The sequence below is a fragment of the Rattus norvegicus genome, chromosome 4 (genome assembly GCF_021556685.1).
Source record: "Rattus norvegicus strain SHRSP/BbbUtx chromosome 4, alternate assembly SHRSP_T2T, whole genome shotgun sequence".
Classification (NCBI taxonomy): Eukaryota; Metazoa; Chordata; class Mammalia; order Rodentia; family Muridae; genus Rattus; species Rattus norvegicus.
The window spans coordinates 77,927,649-77,945,596 of record NC_141537.1 but is presented as its reverse complement, the minus strand read 5'-3'; the positions used below and the strand labels follow the sequence as shown (position 1 = coordinate 77,945,596).

General features: G+C 47.4%; 1 long non-coding RNA gene and 1 pseudogene across 1 annotated transcript; both read right to left on the bottom strand.

The window, feature by feature from the left end:
• Nucleotides 1–17: 17 nt before the first annotated feature.
• Znf783 (zinc finger protein 783) lies at nt 18–11,377 on the bottom strand. Its single transcript, NR_203079.1, is given in 6 exon segments — nt 18–733; nt 2,316–2,520; nt 4,405–4,519; nt 5,897–6,022; nt 7,680–8,403; nt 11,205–11,377. It is a non-coding gene; the product is annotated as a zinc finger protein 783 (long non-coding RNA).
• On the bottom strand, nt 8,832–9,673 carry LOC103692140 (ATP synthase subunit delta, mitochondrial pseudogene; annotated as a pseudogene).
• Nucleotides 11,378–17,948: the final 6,571 nt, after the last annotated feature.

The window sequence follows — 17,948 nt, the reverse complement described above, 5'->3', positions numbered from 1 at the left end:
CATGCAGTTGCTTATTCCAGTGTGTTTATAAAGCATAGATTAGGCTAAAATTTCCACCTCCATATTTTGTAGGGCCTTGTGGCCCAACTATATCTTTGTTTTACAAAATGAGTCAGAAGAATATGGGACCCACCGTCGTTGAGCTCCTGCAATCAAGCGGTCTTTGTTTATTAATTTAAAATACTCTTTAACCTGCCCTATTGAATTCCAGGATAAATGCAGTAAGCCCAGTTGGGCACAATGGCACAGGCAAGTAAATTCTAGTACTCTGGAGATAGAGGTAGGAAGAAAAAAATCACTTCAAGCCCAAGGCCAGCCAGGATTATCCAGCACCTCTTTGCCCACCCCTAGCACTTAAATTTGTGCTTCAAACATAGAATACTTGCTTCCAGAGAACATCTAAAGAATTAGAAGAGAGGCCTCAGAACCTCCAGAACAGTAGCTTGTGTGCTTGCAGTTGAGGATTAAGTTTGGGACAGCTATACTGTCCATGCCCTGTCTGGGCGCTTACTGACAACTGCTAAACAACCGTTGGGTGAGCAGGCAAGCAGAGTCCAGCACCATGGCTGCATGCCACAGACTTGCTTACTTACCCCCACCCTGGGAATGATGGCAGTGTTACCCTCTGCCTCATCTATGTAGGACTTTCGAATGGCTATAGTCTGAAGGACGTTAGGAAATAGCACAGCGAGGAGTGAAGGCACCTGGGAGCATGCCTGAGGTGCTCTGGTGTCTGAGTGCCAAACAAGAGAACAAACCATCAGAGTTGGAATCCATTACCCCAGCTCTGGAAGCACCCACCAGGCTGTCTAGGCAGCACCCAAGGTGTGTGACAGAGGCACGCAAAGCACCTGCTCTCATGACTTTGAGCAGGACACTATCAGCTCAAATCCCTGGTCTCAAGCTTGTGCTTTTGAAGGGCCCCTAAAGTACCAGCTCAGCTGGAAAGCAAAGGAACATCTACCACTTGGCAGGAAGAACAGGTCTTCCTGTCTGGGAATGAAGGACACAGGGTCAAGAACAGCGTCCCAGACTTACTAGGAAGAACAAAACCATGCATATTTGTCTAGTGCCTCTTTTGACACAACTCAAGGTGACATCCTGGAGCTATTCTCCTTGTCACACAAGGAACGTGAGCACCAAGAGAGCTAATAGACAGGTGGGCTTGCTCTAACATTCTCTTTCAGGCACTTTTGAAGGCCTGTCACAATAGATCAATCACATAGTGACAATAGTGGAGTTTTAGTTTCCTTGAAAAGCACAGGAATATTATAGGTGTGGGATATAGGCCTGCTTCAGATTGTCCACAGTAGCTATGGTTTGTTTTGTGCTCTAGCAGGAGTGTGATTTCCAAAGCTGCAAATAGTTTCTGCAAGTGTGCACTATTTGGAATTCTGGGAACTATTCAAGAGGGTAAATGTTAAAGCCCCAAGAGTTGGTTGTTGTTGCTGTTGGTTGGGGTTTGTTATGTAGTTGTACACAAAGAACAAATTGGATATCCTGACATCAAAGATCAAACTTGCCCCAAGAAACTCAACACCACTTATCAGCAGGAAGTAGACTAATGATAGTGTCACCCCCTTTCCCCTGTATCTTTTCCTCTCTCCTATCTATTGTTATTTGAAAGGGAAGAAAATGGGTGAAGGATAGAAGAAAGAAGAACCCACAAAGTAGCTAAAGTCCAGCCACACAACTTCACTGCCACTGACTTGCGAGGAGTAATCCATTCTTCGCTTCCATTTCCCTCACAAGTAGCAGTAATGGATGTGCCTGCCATGTAAGGGAGAAACCTCACATGGATCACAAGACTGTGAGCCAGTCTAGGCATTCAGACCCCCAGCACTTTGCTTTCAGGGCATCCCCACTGAAGCAGGTCTACACTAAGCTGGTCCTCCCACCCTGTCAACCCCACATGGAGGAGGCACCAGAAAGTTCCTAACCCACAAGCAGCTTCTGGTCTCCAAGAAAAACCTCAAAGTAACAAAGTAAACAAACCAATGCAAATTTCCCCTGCTTCCCTGAGCCATCTGTCAATTCCTGCTTTCTTTTCTCAGGCTTTTTCTCCATTCAAACCCTTTCCCCCAGACCTCTCTTGTCCACCTGGAAGAGACACAATTTCTGTTCCTACTGCCTGCAGTACTGAGAAAGAAGCCCTGACCTTAAATCTTAAGAATCTTTTTCGGGAATGTCCAAAAGGAGGAATTAGGAGATAGAGACACTCTCTCTCTCTCTCTCTCTCTCTCTCTCTCTCTCTCTCTCTCTCTCTCACACACACACACACACACACACACACACACACACACACACACACTCACCAAAAGAGCTGCTTCTTCTCATTTGAAAGGAAAACAAAGACAGACTCTCCAAAGCCATCCCAGATTGAGGAACCCATTTCAGGTCAGGCACAAGGGGAAAGGCCCCAAGATAGTGCAGGTCCTGCCAGGTGAGCCAGAGGGTATCATGGCAGGCTCTTGGTCAGTCTTCTTGTTTAGGGTTGGGCCCTTGCAGGGCTGGACTCCCCTGGAGGACAGAAGGCAAGAGGAAATGCAGGATTGTCTGGTCTCAGGAATGAGTCTGCATGTGGGAAGTCGGGTGGTGGTTCCTGTTAAAGGTCTTGCCACACTGAGGGCACTGATAGGGACGCTCAGCAGTATGGATGCGCTGGTGACAAGAGGTCTGAGGACTGGTGGAAGGTCTTGCCACAGTAGGGACAGGCAGATCAGCCCTGCCTCTTGCCTGTGTGCTGATGCTGGTGCAGTACCAGGCTCTTCCATTGCTGAAAGGAGTGCAGGCATTTGCTACAGTAGTAAACCTTAGTTGCTGGCCTTTGTCCCAGAAAGGCATGACTTGTTAGGGACTGGTGGCTGGTGGACTCCTCAGGTAGCCAGCTGATGACAGGGCCCAGCACCACCACTTCTCTAGTTCCAGTGTGGAGTGGCTTTTCCCTAACCTAATAGGCAAGCGACTCCAAGCATCCCTGTGTTCCTTTTCTACATGGGTCCACTGAAGGATTGTCAGACTGATCTTCAAGTGGAAGCTCTGCCCACATTCAGGGCATGGGAATGCCTGCTTCCATGGTAGAGGAAGGATACAGGGTAGCTCTCCCATTGCCTCTGCTGCTGGGGTTCCCCAATCCACACCCTAGGCACTCCCTGGATGTGATGCTGTCTCTGGCCTCTAGTCCTAATCCTGAGTCTTTTGTGGACTCTAAATATGGACTGGCTTGAGGACTCCAGAAGGTGCTTCTCAGGTTTGTCCTCAGCTGGGGCTTCTGTCTTAATGGTCAGAGTACCACCCTCAGCAATGGCATCATTACTGGTTCCAAGAGGACCACAGGGCTTCCCTCGCCATTTGATCCAGGTCTTGCTCCAGGTTCAAGGCTCTCCTTCCCTCCCCAGTTTCTGTGAGTGCCATCAGAACAGGCCACGGGTCCTATTCAAAAACACCATGGGGCAGGCAGTGTCTCATGTATTATTCAACTGTTTGCTGTCTTAGCCTCATTCCTGGAAGCTGAGCTAAGATTGTCAGAGGAAGGAAGCTGCAGAAGCCAGCAGCCAGGCACCCTGCAGAGTCAGTCCATAATTTGATTCTAAGACGATGGCTGAGACTGTGGGGGAAGACACTCCAGCCATGGCAGTGATGCTACCAAGACCCTAAATGTTAAGATGAGAATAGTGACAATCTAAAAAGGATCAGGAGCCCATGGGCCCCACCTGCTTCCAGACCAGGTGGCCTAGGTCACATGTAGCTGTGATCCTAGCACTCAGGAAGTGAGATGGGAGAATTGCCACAAATTCAAGACAAGCCTTAGTTACACAGTGATTTTAAAGCCAGCCAGCTACATAGACCCCATCTCAAAACAGGGTTGGGGTTGTGGCCTAGATGAGGGGAGTGACTTGCCTGTATGTCACCCATCCCAAACAAATCCACCAAGGTGTGTGCTGCCCTGTCAGCCTGTGATTCCTGTGGGGTCTCAGGGAAGGTCTCACCTGATGCAAAAGTGTAAGTGAGATAGTGTAACTGCAGGGACTGAGCCATGAAAAGCACAGGCTGAGGTGAGGATAGTGGTCCCCAGGTACAGAAAATAAAAGGTCTTGGCATTGAGCCCTAGCAAAAAATATATGGAATTCAGGTAAAGGCCCTACACTGAAATTCTAGGTCAACACGAAAAGTTCAAGATACCACAGGCTGTGAATCTAGGTGGGCCACCTCACAGGGTTCCTGTGGGACTGGAGCAGACCATATGAATAGCCTATCTATCACTAGCAGATAGCTGCAGCATGTCTTCAAGCACTAACTTTCCATTAAGGCCAGTTAGCCACAGGCTGACTGTTACTGCCAAACAGCCCTCTGAGCTTCTGTGAGGCTCTGTCACAATCACAAGTGTCTTCTCTTGTCACTCACCTGGCCCAGGTAGACTCAGACAGGCTATCTGTGGGAGGGGAGGGTGGCAACTCTCCTCCCTCTGCAGATTCTCCCTCCTGTTTAATTGACTAAGTGCTGGAACATGCTGGAATACCTGAGAGAAGGGAAAATCCGATGAGGGCCATTCTTTTTTTTTTTTTTCTTCTTCTTTTTTTTTTTATTATTATTTTTTTTTATTATTAACTTGAGTATTTCTTATATACATTTCGAGTGTTATTCCCTTTCCTATTTTCCGGGCAAACATCCCCCTCCCCCCTCCCCTTCCTTATCAGTGTTCCCCTGCCCAACCTCCCCCCATTGTCCCCCTCCCCCCAACAGTCTAGTTCACTGGGGGTTCAGTCTTAGCAGGACCCAGGGCTTCCCCTTCCACTGGTGCTCTTACTAGGATATTCATTGCTACCTATGAGGTCAGAGTCCAGGGTCAGTCCATGTATAGTCTTTGGGTAGTGGCTTAGTCCCTGGAAGCTCTGGTTGCTTGGCATTGTTGTACATATGGGGTCTCGAGCCCCTTCAAGCTCTTCCAGTTCTTTCTCTGATTCCTTCAACGGGGGTCCTATTGATGAGGGCCATTCTTGACACAAGTATCAGAGAACATAATGGCCATTTCCTCAGCAGGCCCTAGACACGCACGCTTAAGAGTCTGGCAGGAAGAAGAGATCCTCAGGCTCCATCTGTAGGGCTTCTGAGATGAGAATAGAGCTAGCTATAAAGGCCACCTCTCCAATCTCATATACGCCCAGGCTGACAACCTGCCCATCCACATCTGTCACCTTCATCAGCCTCAAAATAATAAAGGTTTGGGAAGAGTCCCAGCTTTGCAATGGGTGGGGACACTACCCTCCTACCCCAGCTCCCATCTCACAAACTGCATGCATACAGCGTGAGCTTATACTGGCTGGGTTTCCAGTGAGTTTGCCAGTGAGGGAAAAGCCATGTGCTGTGGGGGAATGCAGAGAAATCACCAGAAGGAAAGCAACTAGGATTAGGAGTGAGGCCATCAGCAAGAGAAGAATAAGGGAATGCAGTAAGCCCAGTTCTGTGCATAGCATGGCGTTCATGTCCTCTGAGTTGGTCTCAGAAAAGGGCCTGCAGAAACCACCTGGAAACAGAAGCAGACACAGAATCCTGGATGAAAGACAAACGTCGGCGTTCTCAACAAGCTTTCAGACAGAATACTGAGAAACTGCAGCGTGCCAACCTAGCGCCACACTGGGAGGTGAGACAGAGACCACCCTGTCAACATGGCCACTGTAAAAAGCTGCAGCGAGCCCCATCCACACTCTTCCCATTACTCCAGGCAGATGGGTATGTGCAGGCCCCCTCAGTGTTATCTATTCAGACATCTGAGAACTGAAAAGGCTAAACCTACCTCTTCAAGGTCCAGCTCCCAAGAGCCTACCAGCATAGTTCAACATTTGGCTTGCCTCTTATGCTGAGAATGCCGGCGCTGCTGTCCAGCTTTCTCACTCACCAGTGCCTGGCTCAGGTGGCGTCATGCCTGTCTCCTCTTGCTGCTGCTCAGGTGTCTGCCTTGGATTTGGTTCCTCCTGGGCAAGGCCAGCTGGACTTGGGGCCTGCTCTGGACTCAGAGAAATGCCTAGAAACACAAACCAATGTCATTGAGCACAATACTAAGGTCTCTCAGATAGGAGGCCAGTGACTCTGGGGCCACACTATCTCTGGGATATCAAACCAAAGACAGAATGTAAAGACACAGTGGCCAGGCCAACTGCCTGTAGCTCAATTCTTGTCTAAAGCCTATTTGTGTGTGTCTCTCACATGTCCGTTTTCCCTGCTAAGCCATCTCACTAGCCCTAATTTCACTTTTGATGCAAGGTCTCACTAGGTTGCCGAGGCCGGCCTTGAACTCATTCTGAAGACTAAGCAGGCTCTGACCCATGAGTCTCCTGTGCCCCAGAATAGCTTGGATTACAAGCCTATTCTATAGAGCCCATTTAAATGTGTACTCTTGGTTCTTTCCTATTTGTTTTTTGTTTGTTTGATTGTTTTAGATTATAATCCTTCCACCACAGACATTGAGGAGTTAGGGTTATATTTTAATAGGTGGATTCCAGGGTATATAAATTGCACAAAACTGTTGAAAATGTGGGCAGACTTGGATGGAGTTTTTATAGATTTAAAAGACATAAACCAAGTGCAGTATGGGACTTCAGGTTATTAAAATTAAGATCCAAGTTACTAGAGAATAAGGACCAGGTGTTCGATGATTTTCTGTGGGTGGGTGATGATATTGTGGTTATCTAGGAAGACAGATGGGTGGCAAATTTCTATTACTGATTTTTTTTTCTTTCTTCTCTTTTTGACACAAGGTCTCACCTTATACCTTAGGCTTGCCAAAAACTCACTGCTGTGATAATGATTTGGTGGTTACTGTCTTGTTCTACTTTGGGTTATGTTTAATTTTTTTTAAAGATATATTTATTTTATTGACAAACACGGTGGCTCCAGTCTCTAATTCTAGCACTTGGGAGAAAGAAACAGGCAGATCTCCATGAGTTCAAGGCCAGCCTGGTCTACATAGTGAATCCCAGGACAGCCAGAGCTACCTAATAGTGAGACCCTAAATTAAATATCAAAAAAATAAAAGAGGTAAATAGACATGTATGTGTGTGAGTGTGTATGAGTGTTTTGCTTGCATGTATGTATATACACTGCATGTATGACTCCTGCCCACAGAGGCCAAAAGAGGGCACCAGGCTGCCTAAACTGGAATTACAGACAGCTCTAAGTTGCCACGTGGGTGCTGGGAACTGAACACGAGTCCTCTGCCAGTGCAATGAGTGCTCCAAACCACTGAGCCGTCCCAGCCCCCAGAGGAGTCAATAACAGTCCCTTTGGAGCCATTGTCAAACACTGGCTATGGAGCAGTCCCAGCCTTGTCCCCAAGGACCCATCCTAGAAAAAAGCAGAAAGGCATCAGTAGTCTCCTGCTGCTGCCAGCTGAACAACAGTGATGGCAGATGGAATAGACACCACTGCAGGTGGCACATCATAGGTGCTTTACCATAACTGACCACCAGCCTACTCCGAAGATGCCTCTTAGATCCTTGATCTCCGTTTGCCACCTCTGACCTCACAAGCATCCCTCCCTTTTGTACTGGTGCCTCCTACACAGAGGCAGAATCCTTCCAGTTCTAAGGAAAAGTCTTCTCTCCCTTTTCCAGCTTCAAAATGGTCCAGTCTACCCAGGAAGGCATTTTGCCCTAGCAGTCTCGGGATGTACCAATACTTACCGATGTCTGGTTTCCTTAAGCATTCTGTCTTCTCCTCACTCCCCTTCTCCTGGCCCCAGGGGCCTGCAGGACAAGGCTTTTCTCCCCTCTCTATCTGGGTAAGTATGTCTGGTTTGGAGATGATGTAATCTGCATTCAGATTGGGGAAGGCCCATATGGAGAAAGATCCTTTGCAGCCCTACCCAGGGAAATGAGCATCTCATAGTTGCCCCTCATCACATACTTATAGAGCTCCTTCTGCTAGTCTTCCAGCTTGCCCCACTCCTGATCAGAGAAACACACAGCCACGTCATCAAAGGTCAGGGCCGCCTGAAACCACAGCGTCACACTTGTTCACCTATATGCTTACAGACACAGGTCCTCAGGTTCCCCACCCCTGGGCTCCCAAGGGGATGTCGCCCTTGCTGCCAGGGGGAAGCTGCTGGATCCACAAGTTCCTGTTGCACAAGAGGTTCTCCATGTTCTCCAGTCACTGCTGCAGAAGCCCATACTCCTGCAGCAGGGTCCCCAGCACGGCCCACTTGCTCTCCATGTGGTTACCAAACTCCACAGCTGTCTTCTCACAGTCAGCCAGCTTCTTCTCGGCTGTGCCTGTGCGTCCCTCCAGAGTCAGCAAGCGGGCCAGGCAAGAATCCACTTTCTTCTCCAAGGCCTGAACAGCAGCCACCACGGTCCACGGTGTGATTTCTGTGGAGTAGAGGTATGCGCTCTTCTCTGCATTTGGCTGAAAGGAAAAAGAAGGGGTAGGAGGCCTCTTATTACACATCTGACTGTCCCTCTCAGAAAGCTGCTCAAGAGACAAGAGACTCTATGATCAAAATATCCACATTGTAAACCAGGCATGGTTCACATAGCTATAATCTCAACATTCACCAACTGAGGCAGGGAGATTGCCTCAAATTCAAGGGCAGCTTGAACTAAACAGTGAGTTCCAGGCTAGCCTAGACTGAGGTCAGCCAGACATGGTGGCATGTGTCTTTAATCCCGGTGTTCAGGAGCTAAAGGCAGGTAGATCTCTGTGAGCTCAAGGCCAACCAGATCCCATTTAAATGGCAAGTTCCAGAGTAGCCAGGGCTACATAGCATAACACTGGTTTGTGGGGTTTTTTGTTATTTGTTGTTGTTGTTTTTTGTTGTTGTTTTGTTTGTTTGTTTCGGTCCCTGGTGTTTAATGCAGACAGGCTGGGCCAGCTGACTGTTGGGGTGGCTTTGAGGGGCAATCAAAGCCAGCTCTCCAGAGGCATCATGGGGATCCCAGACTCTGGAAGCTTGGGGAACACCTCCATGACCTGGCGGGCAGCACCAGGAAAATTTTAAGCCAGTAACCAGTGCACTGCTGCCCCTGGTGCTGACTTCAGCCCCTGGACCTGCCTCCATTTCCCTGTGTGTGACAGACAAGTATGCCTACTCCAGTGCCTTCACTAGGGCTTCATTGGCCTCAATACTGACTTGAATCTCAGCCCCTGCTGCCTCATCTGCTGCACTTGACAGTTCTGACTGCACCTTCTCCAGGTTGGCCCGGGCTGCCTCCAGGTTGTCCAGTGTCACAGCTTCTTCAGCTAGTAATTGCACAGAGGAGTCCGAGTTCACAGTGATGGAGCCGATGCTCACAAAATACTTAGTTGTGGTGCTGTCTTCCACGTGAACCACTACCAGCCCAGGCCGTAGGACCTGTAGTGTGGGGACATGAGATGCCAAGATGCCAAAGGCTCCAGTCAGAGTAGACACGTCCACTTGCCGGACACTGGCACCATCAAAGAACACCTGCATCCGGGAGGTGAAGGTGAAGGACATCTGTCCAGGTCCGGCGGTGGGGGCAGATGCAGCGGCAGCCTTGGCATATGTTGGTGCCTGGAGCACCAGGTGGCGCAGACCTGGGTGACGAAACAGTGCGGCAGACAGCATGGTGGTGGAAGTGTCAGTGGACTCTAGCTTAGCAGACAGCAGACACACTGGGCTAGCGAGGCGGTCTTCAGGGACGGCGAGGAGGATGACCATTGTTATTTAAAAGGCACTTTGCCCCATGTACCTGCAGGTCTACAATCAAAAATTCACCTGAGTGGGAGCCTGGTGGGTTTTGGGGGGGGGCACATGTCTTTAATCGCAGCGCCACCATCAGCCTCCACCTTCTCCTCCTCCACAAGGATCCAAGACACCCTTCCAAAAAAAACAAAAACAAAAAAAAAAAAAAACAAAAACAAAAAAACAAAACAAAACAAAAAAAAAAACAAAAAACAACCCTACTGCTAGGGCTAGGGAGATAGCTCAGTGGCTAAGAGCTCTGACTGCTCTTCCAGAGGTCCTGAGTTCAATTCCCAGCAACTACATGGTGGCTGACAACCATTGCCATCTGTAATGGGATCAAATGCCCTCCTTCTGGTATGTCTGAAGACAGATACAGTGTACTCACGTAAATAAAAATAAATAAATAAAAACCCTGCTAAACTTTCAGTGGTTCTCAACCTTCCATAGCTGGTGGCCCTCATGTTGTGGTGATCCCTGTTAGTTGCAACAAAACACCATGACCAAATAAAGAAAGGGTTTATTTGTCTTACACTTCCACATTTCTGTTTATCACTGTAGAAAGTCAGGACAGGAACTCAAAAAGGTCGGGTTTCTAGAGGCAGGACCTGATGCAGAGGCCATAGACCGGTGCTATTACTGGCTTGCTTCCCATGGCTTGCTCAGCCAGCTTATAGAACCTGGGACTACAAACTCAGGGATGGCACCACCCACAATCCGCTATCTCCTTCCCCCTCCTCCTTCCCTCCCCCTCATTGATCACTACTTGAGAAGTGCCTTACACACCTGGATGGAGGCATTTCCTCAACTGAGATTACTTTCTCTCTGAGGACTATCGCTTGTGTCAAGTCACACACAAAACCAGCCAGTACAATCCCTAACTATAAAATTGTTTTGTTGGTACTTCACAACTGTAATTTTGCTATCGTTATGAATTGTAATGTAAATATCTGATACGTGACTCCGAGGGGGTCTCGACCCACGGGTTGAGAACAGCTAGATATTGGAAAACCAGTCACGAAATTCAGAAACCTGTTGCTGACTGGATTCAGTATTGTTTCCTACGAAAAAGTAGAGTCACTAGGTATTTTAATGGTGGGCTTATCCTAAGGTGTTGGCCTGAGGACCCTTCGCAGCCTCAACCTTGCGGATGCGGCAGGTAGGGGACACTGGCTCGGCCGCAGATCTCAGAAGAAACAATGGGCAGGGTCTCTGGACTGTGTTATCTGTCTGGTCCTTCCAGGCTTTCTGAAGAAATGTGAGCGCCTGGCCTAGAGGGGCTATGGAGGCCATGTCGCGGTCACCGGTCTTAGGGCCCAGCCCACCGGGCCTGTGTTTAGGTCTCCGGCCGCCAGGTGTAGGCTGATGGCTTCGGTGGCCTTCGTGGCCTCCAGGCTGGTGGCTCCTTGACATCAGCAGGCTGGGCTGGGACCAGAGAAGGGGGCGCTCCGGGCCGGGTGGCCCGAGACCCTCGCACGCGGCGGCCGTGGGCCGGGGTGCTTACCCCGGCAGGCGCCGCTTCAGCTATGGCTACCACGTCGTCGCAGGGCTGCGGTCCTCCGTCGACAGATATAGCCAGGCGCGGGCTGCTCGTCGGTGAGAAGTCGAAGCCGCCCAACTTCGGAGCTGCTGTCTAGCGGCCGCAAACTCCACACGGTCCCAAGCCACGCGCCCAGCAAGCAGGTCCTTTAACAGAGCTGCTGCTGAGGCCGCTGTCGGGCGCGCAGAGCGCCCCCTGAAGTCAGACGGACCGCACGCCGTGGCCGCTAGCCTGCGGCACCAAGCCTGCCACTGGGCCAGCAAGCCCACCCTCCCGTGAATTTGAGAGACGCCCGTGGGGGAAGCCCTCGGGCAATTCCTAGATTCCATGCTGAGGCGGAACGCCCTCAACCCAAGGGTGTTCAGATTCCCTTTTCTAGGGTCGCTAAGAGGGGAATCGGGGCGGGAGGGCACATAAATAAAGGTTTCTGAACTCCATTTTTGGCTTTTCAGAACAAGTAGGAAGCGCTAAGGGAAATGGTGCGTTTAAAACAAAATGCAAGCCCAGGACTGGTGTGTTCCTCAGTGGTAGAGCGCTTGCTTGGCTTGGGACAGAACCTGAGGGAGGTACTTCCGGGGTATTCTCCCCTCTTGTACTCACCTTCCAGGCTCTTAGCCTTCATGCAAACGGGGCAGAGCCCCTTCTTCCAGCCTCTCTGCCATACCTAGTCTGCACCTACTACTTGTGGCATCAGCAGGACATCCTATTAGCGCTGGCTCCAGGAGGGGAGCTGGGGTTGGCCATCCTGCTCTCCCTGCTAGTGGGCTTCCAAAGAGACAATGGACAGAACCACAGCTACCGGGTTCCATTTAAGACCCATTTCCTTCTGAAACTAGAAATCTTTACGCAGGAAAGCCGGAATTAACCATGGAATATAAAAATAAAACCTTTTTCTTCGTTTCCTGAATTTTCCAGTCATTCTATGGTCACTATCCAACAAGTCAATAAACTTCCAGCTGACAACGGTGTTATGAATCTCTGGGTTTGTTTTGGGGTGTGTGTGTGTGTGTGTGTGTGTGTGTGTATTGGGGATTATCTCTAAACAAAACATGGGCAAGCTGACATAGTAAGGATACAAAGAAACTAGATACTCTCTCTAAAGTACATCACTGCATCCTTGGCATTTAGGGCAAGGCCAGAAAGTGCTACTTTGAGTTATGTCAAAACAAGAGTTAAATCACATTTAACTATAACAAGATCCAAGTCAACATTTAGCACTATTCCTTTTGATTTATTATTAAATAGAGTCTTGTAGCACAGGCTGGCCTCATGGTCCCTCTGGCTCAGTCTCTCCAGTGCTAGGATTACAGGCTTGTGTCACCATAACCAGCTCCTCATTTTGAAAATTCTTAAGGAACCCCACCTAAAAGACAAAACTGCAAGTATATGCTCATAAAACAGGAGCTTCAGTAGGAGCTCATTAAAGGTCAGTCTAAGATATTTAAGGTTATAAAACACTAATAAAGTGTGTCCTTTAAAATAATAGTTAAGGCATGGTGGCACACACCTCTAATCCTAGTAACTCTAGAGGCTGGGGCAGAATTGATGTTTGTGAATTGCAGGCCAGCCTCCTAGATTTCAGACTACCTGTCTTAGGGTTTCATTGCTGAGTTGTAAGTTTTATATCTTGATCCAAGGTAGGCAGAGGAGTTCTCTCTCCGCACTGGGCAGAGATTGAGCATTAGGAGACCTCAAAGCCCATCCCCACAGTGACACAAGTCCTCTAATAAGGCTATACCTCCTCCAATAAGGCCACACCTTCTAATAGTGGGCCAAGGATATTCAAACCACCACACTACCTTATATGAGTATAGTCATGTGAGACTGAGATCTTGCCTCCAGAAAATAATAATAATCATTGTTAATGTTACAGCCAGACGAATCTGAAAACAGATTACAAAATAGAAAACATTGAGCTTTGCTAAGGAAGGGGGAGGTATTGTTTTGTTGTTTTCTTCTTGAGATGAAATCTCCATATGCCCGGTGAACTTCTATACGGCCTGAACTCATCTTGAACTCAAGGCAGTCAATCCTCTTGAGTTGGCCTCCTTAGAATTGAGTTACAAATCGTTAGCCATCACAATAGGATAAGTATGATCTTTTTTTGTAGTATATATATATATATATATATATATATATATATATATATTTGTGTGTGTGTGTGTGTGTGTGTGTGTGTGTGTGTGTATACCATGGCATTCAGGTTGCTTGAAGAGGCCAAAAGAGAGTGAGTGTCAGATGTCCTGAAGCTAGAGTTACAGGTAATTGTAAGCCACATAACATGGACATGGACGCTGGGAGCTGAACTTGGGCTCAACTGGAAGAGTAGCAAGAGGTCTTAACCCATGAGCCATCATCATTTCTCCAGCACTCTAAGTACTAACTTTTTGACAACTAGAATTAATATTTTAGAAGCTGCCTCTAAAGCCAGGCATGTTGGTATAGGCCTGTAATCCCAGCATTCAGGAAGCTAAGGCAGAAAGATTATCCTGAGTTCGAGGTCAGCCCAGGACATATAGTACCAGCCCAGCTGGAGCCACATAGCAAGACATTTTCTGAAATAACAAAACTAAAAGAAAATGAAGACAAAAGTTCTTTGAACGGCACTAACTCAGATGTCATTGTACATCTAGTCTACCTTAGGGGTCTACTGAGAGAGACTGCATTGAGTGTTGAGACAGGCATTGCTAACTGGTTCCCAGGAACTACTGGTTTACAGAGTCAATGGTTACAGTTCTGTGTATCAATTACTGAATTTACTACCATTCAATGCAAAATAAATATATTTTTAAAATACTCTACACTAAAAGCCATTAGCCACCTAACATAACTCAAGGAGTGGGGTCAGGATATTCATTCAAGTATTGTTGCGCCCACTAAGAGGCAGGGACAGCTCAGAGCATTGCCATGACCCACCTCATCCTACAATCCAAGCCTGTTACAGTAATATGAGATGTAGATGTTCAAACTAGGGATGTAGCCCAATTGGGAGACTGCATACACTAAGCCCTGAGTTCAATCCCTGGGATTCACTCCCAGTGACACATGGGTGCTCAAAGGACACAAAACAGAGACTCTATGTATAACCAGGCCTCTTTCCCCCAACAATTCTGACAACATTGTCTTTCTGTTCTGAGGACACCCATTATACATGCTCATTAATGAACATTGGTAAGCACCTCATGTAGGACTCAGTTAACAACTCTCCCTGTATTTTATTGCATTGACTCAATCTTAATGATCCTGTCCTTCGCCCTTCCTCGTACAGCTGCAAACAGATCTTCACAGGCTCCTGCCTGTCTGACTCAAAAACCTAACATGACAATAGATCCTATTCTTCACACCAGTCCCCAATCCCAACCCAAATCAGTTAGAATCGAGGCCAGTCTTTGCAAAGCTTACTCCTTAGCCCATTACCAAAAGTCTGGCCCCAGCCCTGTCTCCACTCTTTCACTCCTCACATACTCCCCACTTTCCAGCCAGGTTATAACTGTTTGACTGCTGTCTGCCCCTTAACTGCTTTGGCCACACCACCACCATTATTTACGACATCTTCTTTCCATCTGACCGTACTACTAATATTTAGGAGGTGAAAGCAAGAGAGCCAGGAGTTCAGGCACAACCTGGGCTACAACCAAATGTCTCAAAAACATCAGTCAGGGATGCAACTCAGTTGACAGAATGCCTGTCTAGCATGCACAAATGCCTAGGTCCAATCCCTAGCATTTCATAAACCAGGCATGGTGGCTCACTCTTATAATCCTAGCAGTCAAATAATGGAGGTTCGAAGGATTATAAATTCAAGGTCATTTTCAGCTATATAAAATAGTCGAGACCATCCTGGGCTAAGTAAAAGCTTTTCAAGGAGAGGTGGACACAGGATAGAGAAGCTGGGTAAGAATCAGTCTTGGGTGGGAGTAGGGGTGTGGTTGGTGGAGAAGCTGGAGAATGGCTCAGTGGTTTAAGTGCACTTGTTCTTGCAGAAGATCAGGATTTGATTCACAGCATCCACAGTTCCAGGGGGGTTCAAACCCCTCTTCTGACTTCCTTGTACATTAGGTACTCATGTGGCACACAGATATATATTTGAGCAAAACACTCAGACACATAAAATAGATCTGAAACACTTTTTTTTTTCGGAGCTGGGGACCGAACCCAGGGCCTTGCGCTTGCTAGGCAAGCGCTCTACCACTGAGCTAAATCCCCAACCCCTCTGAAACATTTTTTAAAACAATTAGTTCAGAGGCTGGCAAGATGGCTCAGTGTGTATGTAAAGGCACTTGCTGCCCAAGATGATGCAAACCTGATGATCTGAGTTCAATTCCCAGGTCCCATGTAAAAGAGAAGACTGATTTCACAAAGTTTTCTTCTGACCTACACACACACACACACACAAGTAAAACTTAAAATTTAGTTGTATTTTGGGGATGGTGGTACTTTTGGGAGGCAGTGGCAGGTTGATCTCTGAGTTGGAGGCCAGCCTGGCCTATACAGAGTTCCAGGACAGCCAGGGCTCCAGAGAATTCCTGCCTCAAAAAGCCAAAACAAGCCAACAACTTCATGACCATCTATCTGGGTATGTGCACTTTCCTGTAATCTCAGCACTTGAGGAGCTGGAGCAGGGAAACTGGAAAGGTCCGTGTCTGCTTGGGTTACACAGTAAAAGCCTGTCTCAAAAACTTTTTTTTTTTCACATGAAAACTATCAGTCATTTGGGAATGCAGATTATAGTATGGTGTTAGTCCGAGGAAGTCTGTATAAAGATCGAGAAGAAAAAACTAGAACATAATGAGAATTCACACATTTCAGTTCCTTTCAAAAAAATACATAAGTATTTTAGGAATGTGCTTTCGTTTTAATCCTAGGTGTGGAGACACGGGGCTACTTTGGACTGTCTGAAGCAGCTCATCATAATCTGCCTCCTGCTCTAGCAGAAGTGTGGTTTTGCCAGCTACGAATAACCTCTACGATTGTGTGACATTTGGGATTCTGGGAACTCTTCAGAGGATGCATAAATGTGAGGGGGACTGAGAGACAAGGTCAGTGGTTGTTTAGGGAGGTTGCTAATAGCTGTGGTCAAAGGAGAAACATAAATTAGATTCAGCAATTTTCCTAATTTCTCTCTCCCCTCTAGCCTGTTTCTCACCTATCTAGTTGTTAGGGGTGAAATGGGGTCAGGGGGATAAAGGGTGGGAAAAGCCTCATGAAGTAGCAAAGACCAGCTACACTAGATTTTAATACAAACTACAGCCAACACGCTCTGTTCAGTATATCCCAAGTGTTAACACTGAACACGTAACAGGCACTTACCATTATTTGTCACTAAAAAATGGGATGGTAAAAGTAAGTAGCTTAGTGAGTAAAGGTGCTTGCCACCAAGCCTGACACCTGGAGTCTGATCACTGTTCCCACATGGTGGAAAAAGTTGCCTTCTGATCTTGAGAGGCATACGGGGGCATCTATGTGCTCATACACAATAAATGCAAAAGAGGTGGTGTGATGGTTTGTATAAGCTTGGCCCAGGGAGTGGCACTATTAGAAGGTGTGGCCTTGTTGGAATAGGTGTCACACTATGGGAAGTGGGCTTTTAGAGCCTCCTAGCTGTCTTGGAAGTATTCTGCTAGCAGACCAGATGAAGATGTAGAACTCTCAGTTCCTCCTGCACCATGCCTGCCTGGATGCTGCCATGCTCCTGCCTTGATGATAATGGAATGAACCTCTGAACCAGCCCCAATTAAATGTTGCCTTGGTCATGGTGTCTGTTCACAGCAGTAAAACCCTACAGACAAGAGAGAAGCTCTCAAAAGGTGTTTAGACACCAAAAAAAAAAAAAACAAAACAAAACAAAACAAAACAAAACAAAACAAAACAAAGATGACTTGTTCTGGACAGGAAGAAGAAGAATGGGACAGCAACAACTGGAGAGGCATGGTGAGGTAAGCTGTAGAAGCCTCCAAGGCTATGCGCAGGAGTTTGCTTTTGATCGTAGGAAGGAATTGCAGGCTGTCTTTTGACTACTTTGTGGGTTCTTTCCCACCCTTCCGCAGCCTTTTCCACCCTTTCAACCCCCTAACACTAGATAGGAGAGAAAAAAGGGAAGAGGGGAAAGAGGAAGACCTCAGACTTCTTGCTGGTTAGGGTCATCAAGTTCTTTGGGGCAGTGTGATCTTTGCTGTCAAGATATCAAATTTCTTGTTTCTTCTTTGCTCATTACAATTTAACAAACTGCAACCAACCAACAGCCACAACCCCCGTCTAGGGACCCTAGTATTTATATTCCATCTGAAAAGTCCCCAGAATTCCAGACATCACACACTTGCAGAAACTGTCTGCAGCTGGCAAAATCACACCCCTGATGGAGCACAAAGCAAATCAGTCAGCTGCTGTGGACAATCTGAAACAGTTCCATATCTCACACCTGGGATTAAAATGAGAATACATTCCATAAAATTTATGTGTTTTTCAAAGAAACCAAAGCTCTCACTACAGCAAATGATATGGCAAGTCTCTCCAACTGCTCCACAATACTATATGGTGATGGGACCAGCTAGGGCCAGGTGAGTGACCATTAAAACCTTAACTGGCCAAGCCATTTAAGGTTTTCTACATTAATCTACATGCAGGAGGTAGAGGCAGGCAGATCTCAGAGTTTGAGGCTAGCTTGGTCTACAAAGCAAGTTCCAGGATAGCAGGAGCTACACAGAGAAA